Below are 23,088 nucleotides of genomic sequence, written 5' to 3'. Positions count from 1 at the left end.
TTTGATCCATGACATGACTGACAAATACTAGTACTGTAAAACCATTAATTTACGCTGGTATTTCATTATTTTAAACATATTTTTTTGAATGGCTTATATTGTAACTGTTTATGTCTACGTGGATTTAATTTAGATGATTTCACTTATCAGCGAAAATATTAAAAATTAAAACACATTGGGTAATAACATTTGTAATACGTTTACAGTACATGATTACGTTGTATCAATTTATGTACTATGGCCTAGTTGGATGTATTGGTAGATTGCAACTGAATATTTCAACACAGAAAACTGTAAAATTGGAATGGAAACTGCGTTGTTAACTGTATTCATAACGTAAGTATATTTCACCGGCGACTAACGTATACGTAATCATTGTGCTACATTACAACTGTTATTATATTTAACAATTTCTAATCAAAATACTTGTCATTGGAGATAATTGTCCAGGCTCTTATTATTATTATTTTAAAAAGTTGTATTGTAGGCTTATACAAAGAATAGACGCGTCGCATGCGGGCCTTGTTCACAATGGAGAAACCAATTTGGCCATAATCGTCTTGTCGAATGGTTGGTATAACAGCATGTGGATCTATCTGCGTGTGGGTGTCAATCGCCTTGGTAACCGTTACCAAATTTTAAGGATTATGCAAAATATTATGCTCTACAGTAATTAATTAACACTTCATGCTTTAATTTTCTAACCAATTTTCTAGTGGTGGTTTCTAGGGAAAACGGGTACTAGTATTAGAAAGGTCATGTCGATCGAATGACAAAGCGTACATCCTTCGTATTTGTGTAAATTAAAGTGCGGTGGTCGTCGCGCTGCGTCCTAATCGATATGGAACTTATATCGACGCATACAACGTGTGCAACCACAGGGAGTTGGACAAACTTATGTATTTTAATACATTATTAAATAATAAAATGTTATATAACTTCAGTTTTCTTTTACCCCCCTCCCTTCCTGGTATCTATTTCAAGTAATCACTGATCTTTGTTTATACCACTCTTTCCTTTATCACAATCTTTGTTACGCGCTAATGTTATATGCAAATTTTAACGCGCGATGTAGACTCACCCTATTATAGTAAAATATCCCTATATATCCCTATATTTTACTATAATAGGGTGAGTCTACATCGCGCGTTAAAATTTGCATATAACATTAGCGCGTAACAAAGATTGTGATAAAGGAAAGAGTGGTATAAACAAAGATCAGTGATTACGTGAAAACAATGATGATAGTAAATTTAAAACCATCTCTCTTGTTATGTAGTTTGGTTGAAAGCTGACCCTTAGAATCAAATTCACGAAACAGATCCAAGTACGAAACAGAAGTAGTATTCCTAATTCCCAAGTTCAACTGGCTACTAGTATGTCAGTGAAACATAATCACTAAATTTAGGATTGATGATGGGGAGTATATCACCAATATATAACCAGAATAATCCAAACCATCTCCGATAATATGACATGAAGTTTTCTTACAAATTCAAAAAGACTCGGCTGTATACAAACGTTACGATATATATTTCAAATATTAAACTTTACACTGATCCAGTAAGACTTGTAGAACCCTGGTAGTAAAAAGTTCAGACTCATATTTATTCCATTACAGACGGGGATTGATTGGGGATATTTATAAACAGAGTGACGGAAGAAGACGTTTTCCGCATACTGAAAGTTGGCAGGCAATATGTTTAGGCGACAAAAGGTGTGAAATCGTCCCCCTCGGCACAGCGATTGGTCAACTGGGGATAGAGAAAGCAGAGCACGCCTGTCACGTTTGATTAAACAGGTCGGCGGCGTGCACTCGTCTGTAACTGCCACTACTCTACATAAATACGCATTGGCGTCCCGGCGAATAGTGAACGCTTCACGGCATTGCCGGGGGCATTGCGTAGAAGCATAGACCTTAGAAAGAGATTTCTTTCTAAGGTCTATGGTAGAAGCAAGACGTTTCACGCGTACTGACCACCGACTAACAAAATTATGGGAGTCAATAATATTTGTGAAATGCATTATATTTCCTATTTCAGTTTGATTGATGGTAGGTTTTCGTCGTGTGGTGAGCGCTCGATTTTCGTGTACAATGCATGTGTCACTACTCTTCATGTAACCCATATTGAACACTTCGTGTCACGACGACCACACCCCTTTAAACACGGTTACTAAAAAAAAGTAACCGTGCTTTAAATAACTTCCCCTCAAGCATATAGATATGACCAACATTTCGAGTTAACGCCCCTGAATTCAACCATACGTGCATGAATATGATTTATCATTTTAAAAAATACACCATCTCATATACGCTGCGGACGATATATGACCAGGACTGAAGCTATAAACTAAATTCGTGAATAATTTTGGATATTGTAGATGGCAATATTATGTCATTGTCCTGTGTAGCATGCACTATATTGTATTCATCGATCACCCATGCATGTCCTAATTTACGTTACTATAGAGTTTTTAATAACACGATCCGCACTGCAATATGGTCTGGAATAAACAAAACGCGTAAACATAGTTACTTGGCTGGAAGAGAATTACGTACAGAATGGAATGCATTTATCCCCAGATTAGTAATACGGATGTTGGTGATATTAATCTTCTGAGCTGTATCTCACTCCTACAGCGGCAGTACCTCCTGTGTGTCGTAGTTTCAGGATTTAAATGCCATTTGATTATCAACTTATAGTGAACTGCTTTTACTGAAATTCGGACCCTGTTATTAAAAACGCTGTAAAGCCTCAGTCAAGTGTAGTCATTTCCCCATATTTGTCAAGACATGCAGCGAATGGGGAATAGCGTTAATTTGGACCGAAATTAACAAAGATAATATAAATTAATATATAAAACACGTGAAGTTGTACAAAATGTTGCACCGCAATTTTGGAGGGGAAACTAAGGCGTTGCTAAGCATATAATTTACATATATCCGGCAACTTGAAATCGCGCGCAACAACACTTTAATTAGTGCATGTCTTTCACAGTTCGAGAAATATAATATTATTAACTGTGAGTGAATATGAAATATAATATTATTAACTGTGAGTGAATATGAAATATAATATTATTAACTGTGAGTGAATATGAAATATAATATTATTAACTGTGAGTGAATATGAAATATAATATTATTAACTGTGAGTGAATATGAAATATAATATTATTAACTGTGAGTGAATATGAAATATAATATTATTAACTGTGAGTGAATATGAAATATAATATTATTAACTGTGAGTGAATATGAAATATAATATTATTAACTGTGAGTGAATATGAAATATAATATTATTAACTGTGAGTGAATATGAAATATAATATTATTAACTGTGAGTGAATATGAAATATAATATTATTAACTGTGAGTGAATATGAAATATAATATTATTAACTGTGAGTGAATATGAAATATAATATTATTAACTGTGAGTGAATATGAAATATAATATTATTAACTGTGAGTGAATATGAAATATAATATTATTAACTGTGAGTGAATATGAAATATAATATTATTAACTGTGAGTGAATATGAATGTGTCAAGCGCATAGTGTGGAAGTTGAAAGTAATAAATGATCCCTAACAAGTTCATGGCTGAATAAAATACAACGTGATAAATACTATTATCATTGGTGTATAAATAACACGACAGATTGGCAGTAAAAACAATGTACAAAAGATTTAGAGCATTTCCGCTCATTTAACCGAGGCCTACTTGAACATGATGTGTATATATTCATATTTCAGGGCAAACTCACACACAATAAAAGTGTTTGCATGCTGTATATATCTATTTCGGGAAGAATCGAACGCACAATAAACATATTTGCATATTATTTACATTTGAAAGAGAAACGTTCGCACAATAAGCGTGTTTTTTTTTTTTTTTTTTTTTTTTTGCGGATATTCCAATTTCGGAGAGAAACGTACACGTTAAACATGTTTGCGTATACTCACATTTCAGGCAGAAACGTACACACAGTAAGCGTATTTGAAAATATATTCACATTTCGGAGAGAAACATAAATATATTTGACTATAATCACTTTTCTAAGGTTTATGATATAATCAAGAATCCTAATTATTACTGATGACATTATTTGTTTTATGTTTGTATATATTCACATTCAGAGAGAAACGTACACACAGTAAGCGTATTTGAAAAAATATAAATAAATTTGAATATAATCACTTTTCTGATATAATCAAGAATCCTAATTATTACTGATGACATTATTTGTTGTATATTTGTATATATTCACATTCAGAGAGAAACGTACACACAGTAAGCGTATTTGAAAAAAAATATAAATAAATTTGAATATAATCACTTTTCTGATATAATCAAGAATCCTAATTATTACTGATGACATTATTTGTTGTAAGTGTGCTAACTTATGGGAGAGAGAACGAACAATTGGTTTTATGTCAGGCTAAATGAAATGAAATATTTCGTTCTATTACGGTTCTTTTTATCCCACGTAATAAAAAGCGACAGGGGTTCAAGTGTTCGTTGTTGATGGTTTTAGTGCGTGTATGTGTACATAGACTGATTAGAACATATGTAGTTTAATATACCTAGTGACAGGGAAATTCTGACACAATTTGGATATAAAACACCCCTTCTGCAAAATACACGTCTACGAGCCGTGGGAACAAGTAGCTCGATTTCAATATTCCAGCGTTTAATTGAAGTAACTGTCCGTAAATGGAAGGTGGTTGTTCGTGTTAAATTGTCTCGTACGCTGAATACGTACGTACGTTGAGTACGTATGTGTCGAGGGCCTTGTTTTAACGGGGAAGGGCGAGCTCAGATTCAGCCAGTTTGCAGTTATCGTGAGCGCACAGCTCAGAATATTGCAGCTAGTTGGACAGTCACACCGATGTATACCTATGGGGAATATAACAAAAAATCCCCGTGACAGTTTTCATAATATACATTGTTCTTTGGGGGAAAGGATCCGTTAACGTATGGATCTGTGAAAATGGATTTTTTTTGATTAGTATGTCAATGCGGGTGGTGCATCCATCGTAGAGCCATTGTTTGAGTAAAACTGACAACACACTCTTGTTGTATGAAGTCTATAAGCGTGTGCTTTTAATTCTCTCTGTATTGCCATAGTTCTTTAAAGCGCGGTGGTCGTCGCGCAGCGCGTGTTCGAATTTCATGTATATAAACATTGTATTTTACACGCGTTGTATAGGTCGCTATGAGCACCATATCGATCAGGACGCGGCACGACGACTGCCGCCCTTTAAGTGTTCGGCTGTACTCGTGCAGTTGGGAGGGAATATGTACACATCGGATGGCCGCAGCCATCTATGCTATACAATACGTACGCGTGTATTGGTGAATATGACCCAATATAAGCTGCATGTGAATACACTTCGCATTGAATATTTCGTGGTGATATGGAAATTAATATAATAGTAGATGGTCAAAAAGCAAGGTGTGTATACTAGTATTTTCAACAAGTATCTCAGCTGTCCATTTCTACTAGTCAACGCAATCTGGATCATAGCATCACAGTTTTATTGTTAATAAGCCACATGCGTTGGCAATCAGTGATCGGGGTTGGAGACCGCGGATCGACTCGCAAGGCATTAAGATGCAGACATCGAGTTGTAAGCAGTCTGTCTGCTCGTGACATTAATTGATTTCTTTCTACTCTGCTTTTGTCGTTCAAAACAATAATTATCTCAAGAAGCTTGCCATTCTACGTTACGTATACGAGTGACGATGTACATTTAAATTGAGCGAGAAGCGTGGATTTGCATAAACTCATTCATATTGGCGTAGTTTTTAATCTACATTCATACTGGTATCTATGTGTTATTGTGAGTTTTATAAAAACGTTGGTAATTTTAAGAACATTTATCCTAGTAACAAGCTTACAATTGACATGCAATACCCTCGGACATCTACAATTATATAACATTTACTCCAAGTGAAACATGCGTGTTTTTTAACACTTTTTACATGTACGTGTGTTGTATTTTGTTCAATGTAATAACATGGTACATGACATTAGCGTTTTCTTTTTGAGTATATTGGTTGTAAATATATTAAGCAGACGACCCTATAGGAAGTCCTATGCTATAAATACACGCGGAGATTCAAGTGTAAAACTGTTGTTCCCTTACCCTTCAGTTTGCGGTCCAGACGGCTCATCGCTTAGATTCACATGAGGTAAGAGTGTGTACAACCCGAGGATCAAAACACACAGGAATACAATGAGCATCTTCCATGTGGTGTTCGTTGCTGCAGGTGAATTGGAGGTGCCCATGTTATCGGCGACGGCAATGATAGGTGGATCACGATTTCCAATTGACGAGATTGCCTTATAAGATAAATGAGATCATGCCCCTAGTGTCACTTGCGAGACAGCGCTGTGGCCGTCAGCTATCCTTTGCCAATCTACCGTACGTACATCTACCCGTTTTGTTATAGTTTGTATGCACCCAACACTATTCTATCACACGCCGAGGCGATGGTCACGTGGTCAGACGAAACGAACATTTATAGCGTGTCAGCGAAGGCACCTTAACTCAACAGTTTTGTACCGCCTGCATTGGTAGAATTCTTAACTGCTTATAATTAGAAACAATAATTTTGTGTTTTTTTCAAACAAAAGTTTTACGTGTTTTTGTTTTTAATTACACCGGAGGGAAAATGGACGAATCCCATAACGAGCCATTGTGGAGAAATATAATTACTTTGATCGTGGCATGGCGTATAATATAACTTCAGAAACTGTTTTCAGCTTTTGCAACATAAATTAATACATACGCCTTAAGGAGTATTTGTTTTCGGTGGCTATAATAATTATTTTTTTAATTAGTACAGACACAGAACACTGGACTAACGATCTGTCATTGTAATTACATACACTGTAAATGTAAAATGTCTTTAGAGAGAGAGAGAGAGAGAGAGAGAGAGAGAGAGAGAGAGAGAGAGAGAGAGAGAGAGAGAGAGAGAGAGAGAGAGAGAGAGAGAGAGAGAGAGAGAGTGAGAGAGTGATATTAATTTTGTGTCGTAAATATTGAATGACAACTTTTACACCAATTTCATGTATGTACATACAGCGATATCAACTGAACATTTCTATATTAAATTTCTTGTTTTTTTTTGTGTATATATCTACAGTGAAATGCATAAAACTGGGGATTTTATAAACGTTAATTTGTATAAATCGAAATAACTATTAGAATTCAAATTGACCAACCAAGAAACGAACTGGCGACATCATCGTGAGTTCTGATTAATATTGATGAGTTAGTTCAACATCGTCCATTGCAGTTGCTACGTCACTTGAAGGCCAAGTGCATATTATGGGCGTAGACAATATGGAACTCTCGAGTCAATTATTATTACATATTTGAATTATAATAACATTTTTATAAACATGTTTATAAACTCAGGTACAGTTTCCTGACTTTCACTGTATATCTTTATTCCTAATGTAAATGCCACCGAACAACACTTTTTTTAAAAGTACTCGTGTTTAAAAACAAGATTGTCTCATTTCTATGGAAACTATTCACTACCCAAAGTATATTGTGTATATTTTTCAATAATATTAAAACTTTTACCAGAGTAATGGGCACGGTTATATGTTTCTGGGATGGGAAATATGTTTTGGGATAGTTTTAAGGCTTTAATTCACTCTCACAGGGAAACACCTAAACGGATGCGTTGACTGTCGTCCATAGAAGTTTAGTTTAAAACTATATAGAAAATATTATCTTCCGTCAAAACTTTAAGAGTATAAACGTTTCCCTTAATTGTACTAAATATTCTAGTAGTTCTATTTGTTACTGCGACATATTTACATGTTCCTGTTACTTCATCTGCGGGTGTCGGTGTGCGTTGGGCACTGTACCGTGACACGCAGAGCTCTTTAGCTCACTTATCATTGCGTCACGTGTTCTCCATGGTTTCCTATGGTGTGTTAAATCGGCCAGACGTATGCACAATCCTCCTTTACGGTCCATTACAAGGGCCTATATAAACGCATTGTTACACATCGGATGTGACGTCACTTATTTGCATATACGGTTACGTAGTACGAACGTAGGGATGATGACAGAAGTTGTTTTCATACACATGCGTAATGGATTTGACACTGTCGATAATTTTATTTTATTTGAAGGGCTTTGATCCAAGTGTCAGTGTTGTTGCGTGGTTTATATCTTTCCTGTCTATTCGGCCGTACGTTGTCATGTTGATTTGAACAATTTGAGGGTCAAGTGTGCATCACAAGAGCCGCTGTTAGGATAACTTTCGTCTTTATGTAAATGTATATCGTATATTACTTCAGTTGACAATAACACGTATGCAGATGATATTGCACTATTTATTTATTTATTTATTTTACCATAGTCGATCATTACTGCATGATGTGGATAGAATGGTTTCAGTGGCAGTTACATCAGCATCTAGAGCCAAGATACAATATACACACTATTATCATACATTGCTTAGCTATTTCATCAGGGCCCAACAAATGGATGACGATCATCAGACTAGACTGATGGAATTGAGCGTTACCTATTATGACGTAAACACAATCTGGGAATAGAATGGGAAACTGCAGGCACGAACAGAGGATAAAAGAAATAATCTTTACTATTTCCTGGCTTTATTGAGTTAGGAGTGGACCATTAGAAACTTTAGGAACGGGGACAGAACTTGAAAGCAAATCATGGGAAAAAATCATGCAGGGATCAATAACAGAAAAATAAATTCGCACGCCTAAATCTTAGAAACAAGGGAGGGAAACATTACAACAAATGCATCTTGGGGGATAATAATACAAAATTAAGAGAAACAATATTTGGCACATTTTTGCTCCTATCGACCCACCCAGAGTTTCTAATGGTCAAACCCTTATCACTTGAAGTTATAGGTATAATTCGCTTCGACAAATCTCTTAAAACTGTGATGAGAGTGTTAACACGGTGTATATACTACATTCTCAAAATACATATTTAATCCGAAGGCGATATTTACAACAAAAAAATAGTATCACGATGTCGTATTTACGAAATTTGTGAAGCAGAGACAAAGTAATTGTAGACAAAGCTGCACAATTTTCTGGCATAGAAAAAAGTTTAATCCAATAACAATTACATGAGTTATTGAAAGCATTGCAGACAATTAAGAAATAACTCGTTGCCATGGTAATATTTGGGGGAAGCAACTTATTTCCTCTCTCGAATCAATTGATAAACCATCCACTCTTGTGCGTTCTGTAGTTCAAAAGAAATGGTGAAGAGGAAACGGAAATCGTTCCCGCTGGCAGTTACTGCTATGTTCGACTAACCGCGACGTCGCGCATACCAACAATGTATCCAGCGCGTGAAAAAGGAATCAACAAAAATCAAAAAACTCATTTCGTTGTGGTTGTATGGAATGGGGCAGGGACGTCCTGGAGGAGATTGCGATCGTTTCAGGTGTGTGTTATAGTTGCAAGCGATGCAGTTGCCAGTTGAAAATTGTCTTGGGGATGATGGGCAATCTTATGAGAGCAGCGGGATATTTGATAATGTTGCCAGGGCAGGGAATGTTTTGCTTCAAACATCTAGAGAACAAAAGATCGTTATTCGTATATTTTAAATATAGTTCAGCAATATTGTGTCTATACACCAATGGACGCTGGTGAACATATTGCTGGAGTCGGAGCCATATGCTATGGTTATATTGACGTGATTATATCACATGCATACTAATATATTATTAATTCTTGTATTATTTATCCTCATATTATATCATATTCGAATAAGAACTTATTTTCGGACAGTGTAAGACCATACTGATCATGCTTTGAATAAAACGAGAGATGACATTTACGGTGAGGTGAATCTGCGGGAAACAGTCTTGTCTAAATAAATCCCTGGCTAAGATCACGGTCGAGCCGCGAGGACTTTGTACGTAAGAAAGAAACAAGTCCACTCATTGGATATATCAGACCACATAAACGCACAAACGTGTCCATTGCCTGAATCATGTTAGGTCGTTACAGTATGTTGCTTCACGTTTTTTTTCATGACGTAACAGTTCAGAAATAACGTACAATGCGTCATATATTGTTTTTTTCCAAATATTACGATATTTAAAAACGTTCTTTTGCTGTAGACGTTGAAACCATGGCAAAATTAACTGTTTATCCGATTCTAAACTCGCTTTACTGTTCTTCAGTTTCTGCAACGTCTTCGCATTCTATGCACTTACATTACAGGGATTCGTTGCTTGACAACTAGAACAGTCATTCAAAAATAGGGTAGATACTCTGATGTTACGGATAAATACTCTCTCCCTATATCACAATTCATCGCTGAGGTTCAAACATAATTGCCTGAGTATGGAGTAATATTATAAACTGTTGGTTTATTCATATACTTCTGGTTATAAAGCCGGCTTTGAGATGTATATCTCGTTGAGATATGTGGCGGGTGCTCACTCTTCTCTAAACACCTGTCATCCTTTATGTTTTCCAGAAGCTCTATGTATCTTTCCTTGAATAGACGGTGTTGTACTGGGTTGTGATTGTTCCGCTGATTTTACCGAAATTGTTCATTTGCTTGTGAATTCTGATGTTGTTCAAGTTTGTTTATTAACCCTGGGTATTGTCATTCCCATTTTAAATATTGCTGTGTTTTTTGTCTAAAGTTGTTTTTGGATTAAAATCATTTAAGTTTATCAGTGAATTGTTCCCATCACTCAAACCAAAACACTTGACTCCTATATCAGAATTCAGAAATCAGGTGACCCCCCCCCCCCAGATTTCCAGATTTAGGTATCCTCGGGGGCGGACATCCGGGCATTTTCACCGCCTGGCAACCCGCGGCGGTGAAAACAAAGGCCCAAAACTCGCATAAAACGGTACTTCGGGATGACTGTTGAGACTCCTCTGAACATACAACAAAATTAGCCCTACGTGTGTAACATATATACATTTGGTTGTTCGGGATTACTTTAAAGTTGAGTTTGTGTTGTTTTCTCGAATAGAACAGAACAGAACAGAATGTATACATTATTAAGAGGATCTGCACCCCACAGTACGGAAGGTATACATTATTAAGAGGACGTGTACCTTACAGTACAGAAGGTATACATTACTAAGAGGACTTGTACCTTACAGTACAGAAGGTATACATTATTAAGAGGATTTATACCTTACAGTACGGAGGGTATACATTATTAAGAGGGTCTGTACCTTACAGTACAGAAGGTATACATTATTAAGAGGATTTGTAACTTACAGTACGGAGGGTATACATTATTAAGAGGGTCTGTACCTTACAGTACGGAGGGTATACATTATTAAGAGGGTCTGTACCTTACAGTACGGAAGGTATACATTATTAAGAGGATCTGCACCCCACAGTACGGAAGATATACATTTTTAAGAGGACGTGTACCTTACAGTACAGAAGGTATACATTACTAAGAGGACTTGTACCTTACAGTACAGAATGTATACATTATTAAGAGGATCTGTACCTTACAGTACGGAAGGTATACATTATTAAGAGGATCTGCACCCCACAGTACGGAAGATATACATTTTTAAGAGGACGTGTACCTTACAGTACAGAAGGTATACATTACTAAGAGGACTTGTACCTTACAGTACAGAAGGTATACATTATTAAGAGGATTTATACCTTACAGTACGGAGGGTATACATTATTAAGAGGGTCTGTACCTTACAGTACAGAAGGTATACATTATTAAGAGGATTTGTAACTTACAGTACGGAGGGTATACATTATTAAGAGGGTCTGTACCTTACAGTACGGAGGGTATACATTATTAAGAGGGTCTGTACCTTACAGTACGGAAGGTATACATTATTAAGAGGATCTGCACCCCACAGTACGGAAGATATACATTTTTAAGAGGACGTGTACCTTACAGTACAGAAGGTATACATTACTAAGAGGACTTGTACCTTACAGTACAGAATGTATACATTATTAAGAGGATCTGTACCTTACAGTACGGAAGGTATACATTATTAAGAGGATCTGCACCCCACAGTACGGAAGATATACATTTTTAAGAGGACGTGTACCTTACAGTACAGAAGGTATACATTACTAAGAGGACTTGTACCTTACAGTACAGAAGGTATACATTATTAAGAGGATTTATACCTTACAGTACGGAGGGTATACATTATTAAGAGGGTCTGTACCTTACAGTACAGAAGGTATACATTATTAAGAGGATTTGTAACTTACAGTACGGAGGGTATACATTATTAAGAGGGTCTGTACCTTACAGTACGGAGGGTATACATTATTAAGAGGGTCTGTACCTTACAGTACGGAAGGTATACATTATTAAGAGGATCTGCACCCCACAGTACGGAAGATATACATTTTTAAGAGGACATGTACCTTACAGTACAGAAGGTATACATTACTAAGAGGACTTGTACCTTACAGTACAGAATGTATACATTATTAAGAGGATCTGTACCTTACAGTACGGAAGGTATACATTATTAAGAGGATCTGCACCCCACAGTACGGAAGATATACATTTTTAAGAGGACGTGTACCTTACAGTACAGAAGGTATACATTACTAAGAGGACTTGTACCTTACAGTACAGAAGGTATACATTATTAAGAGGATTTATACCTTACAGTACGGAGGGTATACATTATTAAGAGGGTCTGTACCTTACAGTACAGAAGGTATACATTATTAAGAGGATTTGTAACTTACAGTACGGAGGGTATACATTATTAAGAGGGTCTGTACCTTACAGTACGGAGGGTATACATTATTAAGAGGGTCTGTACCTTACAGTACAGAAGGTATACATTATTAAGAGGATTTGTAACTTACAGTACGGAGGGTATACATTATTAAGAGGGTCTGTACCTTACAGTACAGAAGCTATACATTATTAAGAGGATTTATACCTTACAGTACGGAGGGTATACATTATTAAGAGGGTCTGTACCTTACAGTACAGAAGGTATACATTATTAAGAGGATTTGTAACTTACAGTACGGAGGGTATACATTATTAAGAGGGTCTGTACCTTACAGTACGGAGGGTATACATTATTAAGAGGGTCTGTACCTTACAGTACAGAAGGTATACATTATTAAGAGGATTTGTAACTTACAGTACGGAGGGTATACATTATTAAGAGGGTCTGTACCTTACAGTACAGAAGCTATACATTATTAAGAGGATTTATACCTTACAGTACGGAGGGTATACATTATTAAGAGGGTCTGTACCTTACAGTACAGAAGGTATACATTATTAAGAGGATTTGTAACTTACAGTACGGAGGGTATACATTATTAAGAGGGTCTGTACCTTACAGTACAGAAGCTATACATTATTAAGAGGATTTATACCTTACAGTACGGAGGGTATACATTATTAAGATGGTCTGTACCCTACAGTACAGAAGCTTTATATTATTAAGAGGATCTGTATCTTACAGTACGGAGGGTATACATTATTAAGAGGGTCTGTACCTTACAGTACAGAAGCTATACATTATTAAGAGGATTTATACCTTACAGTACGGAGGGTATACATTATTAAGATGGTCTGTACCCTACAGTACAGAAGCTTTATATTATTAAGAGGATCTGTATCTTACAGTACGGAGGTATACATTATTAAGAGGATTTGTACCTTACAGTACTGAAGCTTTATATTATTAAGAGGATCTGTATCTTACAGTACGGAGGGTATACATTATTAAGAGGGTCTGTACCTTACAGTACAGAAGCTATACATTATTAAGAGGATTTATACCTTACAGTACGGAGGGTATACATTATTAAGATGGTCTGTACCCTACAGTACAGAAGCTTTATATTATTAAGAGGATCTGTATCTTACAGTACGGAGGGTATACATTATTAAGAGGGTCTGTACCTTACAGTACAGAAGGTATACATTATTAAGAGGATTTGTAACTTACAGTACGGAGGGTATACATTATTAAGAGGGTCTGTACCTTACAGTACGGAGGGTATACATTATTAAGAGGATTTGTACCTTACAGTACTGAAGCTTTATATTATTAAGAGGATCTGTATCTTACAGTACGGAGGGTATACATTATTAAGAGGGTCTGTACCTTACAGTACAGAAGGTATACATTACTAAGAGGACGTGTACCTTACAGTACAGAAGGTATACATTATTAAGAGGATCTGTACCTTACATTACAGAAGGTATATATTATTAAGAGGTTCTGTACCTTACAGTACAGAAGGTATACACTACTAAAAGGATCTGTACCTCACAGTACAGAAGGTATACATTACTATGAGGACTTGTACCTTACAGTACAGAAGCTATACATTATTAAGAGGATTTATACCTTACAGTACGGAGGGTATACATTATTAAAATGGTCTGTACCCTACAGTACAGAAGCTTTATATTATTAAGAGGATCTGTATCTTACAGTACGGAGGGTATACATTATTAAGAGGGTCTGTACCTTACAGTACAGAAGGTATACATTACTAAGAGGATTTGTACCTTACAGTGCAGAAGCTTTATATTATTAAGAGGATCTGTACCTTACAGTACGGAGGGTATACATTATTAAGAGGACTTGTACCTTACAGTACAGAAGGTATACATTACTAAGAGGACTTGTACCTTACAGTACGGAGGGTATACATTATTAAGAGGATCTGTACCTTACAGTACAGAAGGTATACATTATTAAGAGGATCTGTACCTTACAGCACAGAAGGTATACATTACTATGAGGACTTGTACCCTACAGTACAGAAGGTATACATTAGTAAGAGGATTTGTACCTTACAGTACAGTACAGAAGGTATACATTATTAAGAGGATCTGTACCTTACAGTACGGAGGGTATACATTATTAAGAGGATCTGTACCTTACAGTACAGAAGCTTTACATTATTAAGAGGATTTATACCTTACAGTAAGGAGGGTATACATTATTAAGAGGGTCTGTACCTTACAGTACAGAAGGTATACATTACTATGAGGACTTGTACCTTACAGTACAGAAGCTATACATTATTAAGAGGATTTATACCTTACAGTACGGAGGGTATACATTATTAAGATGGTCTGTACCCTACAGTACAGAAGCTTTATATTATTAAGAGGATCTGTATCTTACAGTACGGAGGGTATACATTATTAAGAGGGTCTGTACCTTACAGTACAGAAGGTATACATTACTAAGAGGACGTGTACCTTACAGTACAGAAGGTATACATTACTAAGAGGACTTGTACCTTACAGTACGGAGGGTATACATTATTAAGAGGATCTGTACCTTACAGTACAGAAGGTATACATTATTAAGAGGATCTGTACCTTACAGCACAGAAGCTATACATTACTATGAGGACTTGTACCCTACAGTACAGAAGGTATACATTAGTAAGAGGATTTGTACCTTACAGTACAGTACAGAAGGTATACATTATTAAGAGGATCTGTACCTTACAGTACGGAGGGTATACATTATTAAGAGGATCTGTACCTTACAGTACAGAAGCTTTACATTATTAAGAGGATTTATACCTTACAGTACGGAGGGTATACATTATTAAGAGGGTCTGTACCTTACAGTACAGAAGGTATACATTACTAAGAGAATTTGTACCTTACAGTACAGAAGCTTTACATTATTAAGAGGATCTGTACTTTACAGTACAGAAGCTATACATTACTATGAGGACTTGTACCCTACGGTACAGAAGGTAAACATTATTAAGAGGATCTGTACCTTACAGTACAGAAGGTATACATTACTATGAGGACTAGTACCTTACAGTACAGAAGGTATACATTAGTAAGAGGATCTGTACCTTACAGTACAGAAGGTATACATTATTAAGAGGATCTGTACCTTACAGTACAGAAGGTATACATTACTATGAGGACTAGTACCTTACAGTACAGAAGGTATACATTAGTAAGAGGATCTGTACCTTACAGTACAGAAGGTATACATTATTAAGAGGATCTGTACCTTACAGTACAGAAGGTATACATTACTATGAGAACTTGTACCTTACAGTACAGAAGCTGTACATTATTAAGAGGATCTGTACCTTACAGTACAGAAGCTATACATTACTATGAGGACTTGTACCCTACGGTACAGAAGGTATACATTATTAAGAGGATCTGTACCTTACAGTACAGAAGGTATACATTATTAAGAGGATCTGTACCTTACAATACAGTACAGAAGGTATACATTACTATGAGGACTTGTACCTTACAGTACAGAAGCTATACATAACCATGAGGACTTGTACCTTACAGTACAGAAGGTATACATAACCATGAGGACTTGTACCTTACAGTACAGAAGGTATACATTATTAAGAGGATCTGTACCTTACAGTACAGAAGGTATACACTACTAAAAGGATCTGTACCTTACAGTACAGAAGGTATACATTACTATGAGGACTTGTACCTTACAGTACAGAAGCTGTACATTATTAAGAGGATCTGTACCTTACAGTACAGAAGCTATACATTACTATGAGGACTTGTACCCTACAGTACAGAAGGTATACATTATTAAGAGGATCTGTACCTTACAGTACAGTACAGAAGGTATACATTATTAAGAGGATCTGTACCTTACAATACAGTACAGAAGGTATACATTACTATGAGGACTTGTACCTTACAGTACAGAAGTTATACATTATTAAGAGGATCTGTACCTTACAGTACAGAAGCTATACATAACCATTAGGACTTGTACCTTACAGTACAGAAGGTATACATTATTAAGAGGATCTGTACCTTACAGTACAGAAGGTATACATTATTAAGAGGATCTGTACCTTACAGTACAGAAGGTATACATTATTAAGGGGATCTGTACCTTACAGTACAGAAGGTATACATTACTATGAGGACTTGTACCTTACAGTACAGAAGCTGTACATTATTAAGAGGATCTGTACCTTACAGTACAGAAGCTATACATTACTATGAGGACTTGTACCCTACAGTACAGAAGGTATACATTATTAAGAGGATCTGTACCTTACAGTACAGTACAGAAGGTATACATTATTAAGAGGATCTGTACCTTACAATACAGTACAGAAGGTATACATTACTATGAGGACTTGTACCTTACAGTACAGAAGCTATACATAACCATGAGGACTTGTACCTTACAGTACAGAAGGTATACATTATTAAGAGGATCTGTACCTTACAGTACAGAAGGTATACATTATTAAGAGGATCTGTACCTTACAGTACAGAAGGTATACACTACTAAAAGGATCTGTACCTTACAGTACAGAAGGTATACATTACTATGAGGACTTGTACCTTACAGTACAGAAGCTGTACATTATTAAGAGGATCTGTACCTTACAGTACAGAAGCTATACATTACTATGAGGACTTGTACCCTACAGTACAGAAGGTATACATTATTAAGAGGATCTGTACCTTACAGTACAGTACAGAAGGTATACATTATTAAGAGGATCTGTACCTTACAGTACAGAAGGTATACATTACTATGAGGACTTGTACCTTACAATACAGAAGGTATACATTATTAAGAGGATCTGTACCTTACAGTACAGAAGGTATACATTACTATGAGGACTTGTACCTTACAGTACAGAAGCTGTACATTATTAAGAGGATCTGTACCTTGCAGTACAGAAGGTATACATTATTAAGAGGATCTGTACCTTACAGTACAGAAGGTATACATTACTATGAGGACTTGTACCTTACAGTACAGAAGGTATACATTATTAAGAGGATCTGTACCTTACAGTACAGAAGGTATACATTACTATGAGGACTTGTACCTTACATTACAGAAGGTATACATTATTAAGGGGATCTGTACCTTACAGTACAGAAGGTATACATTACTATGAGGACTTGTACCTTACAGTACAGAAGCTGTACATTATTAAGAGGATCTGTACCTTACAGTACAGAAGCTATACATTACTATGAGGACTTGTACCCTACAGTACAGAAGGTATACATTATTAAGAGGATCTGTACCGTACAGTACAGTACAGAAGGTATACATTATTAAGAGGATCTGTACCTTACAATACAGTACAGAAGGTATACATTACTATGAGGACTTGTACCTTACAGTACAGAAGGTATACATTATTAAGAGGATCTGTACCTTACAGTACAGAAGGTATACATTACTATGAGGACTTGTACCTTACAGTACAGAAGGTATACATTATTAAGAGGATCTGTACCTTGCAGTACAGAAGGTATACATTACTATGAGGACTTGTACCTTACAGTACAGAAGGTATACATTATTAAGAGGATCTGTACCTTGCAGTACAGAAGGTATACATTACTAAGAGGACTTGTACCTTACAGTACAGAAGGTAAACATTATTAAGAGGATCTGTACCTTACAGTACAGTACAGAAGGTATACATTATTAAGAGGATCTGAACCTTACAGTACGGAGGGTATACATTATTAAGAGGATCTGTACCTTACAGTACAGAAGGCATACATTACTAAGAGGATTTGTACCTTACAGTACAGAAGGTATACATTACTAAGAGGACTTGTACCTTACAGTACAGAAGGTATACATTATTAAGAGGATCTGTACCTTACAGTACAGAAGGTATACATTACTATGAGGACTTGTACCTTACAGTACAGAAGGTATACATTATTAAGAGGATCTGTACCTTACAGTACAGAAGGTATACATTAATATGAGGACTTGTACCTTACAGTACAGAAGGTATACATTATTAAGAGGATCTGTACCTTACAGTACAGAAGGTATACATTACTATGAGGACTTGTACCTTACAGTACGGAGGGTATACATTATTAAGAGGATCTGTACCTTACAGTACAGAAGGTATACATTACTAAGAGGACTTGTACCTTACAGTACAGAAGGTATACATTACTATGAGGACTTGTACCTTACAGTACAGAAGGTATACATTATTAAGAGGATCTGTACCTTGCAGTACAGAAGGTATACATTACTAAGAGGACTTGTACCTTACAGTACAGAAGGTATACATTACTATGAGGACTTGTACCTTACAGTACAGAAGGTATACATTATTAAGAGGATCTGTACCTTACAGTACAGAAGGTATACATTACTATGAGGACTTGTACCTTACAGTACAGAAGGTATACATTATTAAGAGGATCTGTACCTTACAGTACAGAAGGTATACATTACTATGAGGACTTGTACCTTACAGTACAGAAGGTATACATTACTAAGAAGACTTGTACCTTACAGTACAGAAGGTATACATTACTAAGAGGACTTGTACCTTACAGTACAGAAGGTATACATTATTAAGAGGATCTGTACTTTGCAGTACAGAAGGTATACATTATTAAGAGGATCTGTACCTTACAGTACAGAAGGTAAACATTATTAAGAGGGTCTGTACCTTACAGTACAGAAGGTATACATTACTATGAGGACTTGTACCTTATAGTACAGAAGGTATACATTATTAAGAGGATCTGTACCTTACAGTACAGAAGGGATAAATTACTAAGAGGACGTGTACCTTACAGTACAGAAGGTATACATTATTAAGAGGATCTGTACCTTACAGTAGAAAACGTACACATTACAGTGAGCACATTCACACAGTACTGTGTGAATGTATACAATAGGGTGCAGATCTGCACTTGATTATAGAACAGAAACGTATTGCAATTAGTACCTTACAGTGGTTTAACACCTTGCTACAAAGTAATAAATTATACTCTCTCATCTTATAATCGTAAGAACATTTCCCAATTTTCAATAGGTAATTTTGTAAGATTTGTTTATAGAGGGGGGGGCAAGGGTTATTTTCGTTCAACGTAATTGCAATATTTTTTTGTTCGTACAACGTAAATAGAAAAAATAAATGCCGTAATTCTGTAATCACAGGCTGGACGTACAACGTAATCAATCAAATATTCACATCCAAATAAAAAAATCGTAAAGAATAATCCAGGAAAATTACATTTTAGAAACTGTAAAACGACTAGATGACACAATTCACTACAAAATTGAATGTCAAGACGTAAAAGGCCCTCTAACCGAATGAGGAGCATTACGAGGGTAATATGCGCATGCGTCTCTTCACACGGCGCAGCAATGGCGGAGAATTTGAGTCGAAGAGCTCTTCGGACTATTCAATGTTCCATTTGTTAACACTGTAAACTGTAAAAACGTCTTTTTTTCTTCGTAAATTGTGAAAAGCCCTTTTTATTTCCCGTAAAACTGTACCAGCTACCCCCCTTGCCTCCCCTCTTTATATGTCTAGAAAAAATTGTTTTTGTTTAAACTGTGATATCTTGATATGCCGCCACAAGACTTGCACAATTAAACAAGCCAGAAAATTGTCCATCTCCTAGAATAACGTATACATTGGGAATACCATGTCGTTCCAAATGTTTCCCATAAAATGCAGAACATGACAAATTGATAAAATAACATAATTGAATTTTTGTTTTCTTTCCACAAAGAAGTACTAAGTTTCTCAGTTTGGTGGCATCATTTGGATAAAATAATATTATTTCAGTCACTTCTTATAAGTCTATTGTGATGAAAATCAAATAACCGAATAGCCACCAGATGCACCTCAGGGGGGGGGGGTTAATTTTGAAAGTGTAAATATTTGTTTTGTTGTAATAAATAGAACAGCAAAAGATTGGTATTTTAGAAAATCTGTGCACCGTTTTCAATATTTGGAATTTGACACTTTGCCCTTATACAATAGAAAAAACGAATGGCCACCATATGCTACGGATTCCTATAATCACTCTTTTACTCAATTTCCCGCACTCTTTTCCAGGGATGTTTGATCCACAAATCCTCCAGAACCAATTTGCCTTATAAATTGCTCCGATGTCTGGTATGGTTAATCCCCTTTATCCACATCGCATATCATTTGCATCTTTACATACAAACCAAATGGCATATTTTAAAGTTTGATTGATTATGAACATTTCCAAAAACAAATAGCAAAGGGGAGATACAATCTTCCTGTTTGACTCCTCTGGAAAGTCTGAAGTACCCAGTGATCGTACCTTTATTTATAAAACTATTTTGTAGTTGTTGTATAAATTATAAAAACATTTATCCAGTTTGTTTGTGAGGTTTGTATTTCCCCTTTAAATCATTAAGACCATTTCATGAAGTCAAATATCTTTTCTATGTCTACTGTTACTCAAATCTCAGGCATGTTCTTTTCTTCTATGTAATTCATCACCCAAGTCGTGTTATATCGCCAATAAACCTACTCTCAACGAATGCAGAACGTGCTTTGTGTAAGAAAAGCAGCTTCCATTATTAGACTATTTGAAAGACATTTTGTAACTATTTAAGCGAGAGGTTTCTAATCACAAATGAATGTTTTGTCTTGACCTCTATTCTCGAGTAGCGATATCATCCCTTTTCTCTGAGATGGGAAAGTTCTTTCTTTCCATATGCAGCATTAAATATATATATTGCCCAGAACTCACACGATATCTCATCATTACCAGGGGTAATATTCGCCTGCATAAATGTCAGTACCCTTTCTGCTTCCTCCTTAGATATTGGACCATCACACATTTGCCTTCATCCTGAACTAGTATACAAGACCTATACACTATAATATCGAATGCCCCTTTCGGTTCGTTCATTAGTAGCCTCTTTCTATTATTTTTGTGTAATCTGCCTAGCGAAAGTCTTTTTAAACATAAATGTTGCTTGGCCAGTTTTGATTCGTTCGTGAGTATTTTATGGAGCGTTGTTCTTTGAAGAAATTTAGCAATTATATGATTTTGTGCTTGTTGGCCGGTGGAATCAGCGTGCCATGTCCCTTGCTCTTCAAAATGTCAGTACTTCTCGTAACTTTTCATTTGGGTCCCCTCATTGTCTTTCTTGTATACGTATACCATTGCAGCGAGAATATTTGTCCGATTTGTATATTACATTCTGTTTTAATGATTCAATTTTTGCCTCTTTCAATGCTGTGTCCCTCTCTGTGATTTCATCCGTTTGTATCTTGCTTTGTTGCTCTTAAGTCTTCTAAATGGTTATTGGATTTCTTTGTTGTATTCATCTGTCTTTCAATCATAATTTTGTCCACGCTGACATTGTCTTCACTGCTGAGACATTTGCATGGAGGGTTATCTGTTGGTGGCAGAGCATCTTCTTGTGGTGATCCATTTTAAAAACTATATTTCCTTGTTGTTCTTCTTCTGATTCGGCGCCATACTATTAAGAACCTGTTTCTTTGGAGTTCGCTATTAGCTTGAAAACTTTCTATTTACTGTATCGGATCCTGTTACGTTTTGTGTGAAATTTTGTGCCAAACATATGACCTCTGAAGCTGAAAGTTATTTGTTTGCAAGGAGAATATTATATATTGTAAGCCAAAGCTAACATATGAACACGTACACAGAAGATTCAAACTCAAGACGTGGCAAAGTGCTTTGCCACTATAGGCAGATGCACACCTCAGTAGGACAGTCACTAACCAAACGGTTGCCTCCAAACAACGTTTAATGAACATGCCCTCACAGTGACTAGATGAAAATTCAAAAGCTAAATCTATAATGTCACAGACAACAACAACACACGTATAAAACCAGGTATTCGTGATCATGAAGTTTTCCTAACTCAGGATCTCGAAATAGATCGTCTGTTAATGCATGTCCATGCATTTGACAACTCACTTCACTTTTTTTAAGGCTTTGCCCACTCTGGCAAAGTATCTGGCTCCTCTTTTGTGTCCCATAGTTATGATTGTGACTCTAGTTGATAAATTGAGGATCCATGGCTGTGTTTGAGTGATCAGTCAGCAACCAAATGTAAATAACGCCACTCTGAAAACGTGGTGGATCCATGACTAGGGTGGAAAATCATTACTTGATTCCGACCAGTCTGGTGGCGGATCTGGAAAGTAATATGCTCCATGTTCAAGTATTGGCAATGGTGTTGTGACTCCCCTTGATGTAACTGTACTTCAAGAACAGGATCACAACCACTAGAGAGCTAAGA

The sequence above is a fragment of the Saccoglossus kowalevskii genome, chromosome 1 (assembly GCF_978046115.1).
Source record: "Saccoglossus kowalevskii chromosome 1, keSacKowa6.1, whole genome shotgun sequence".
Classification (NCBI taxonomy): Eukaryota; Metazoa; Hemichordata; class Enteropneusta; family Harrimaniidae; genus Saccoglossus; species Saccoglossus kowalevskii.
Note: the sequence above shows the minus strand (reverse complement) of the source record.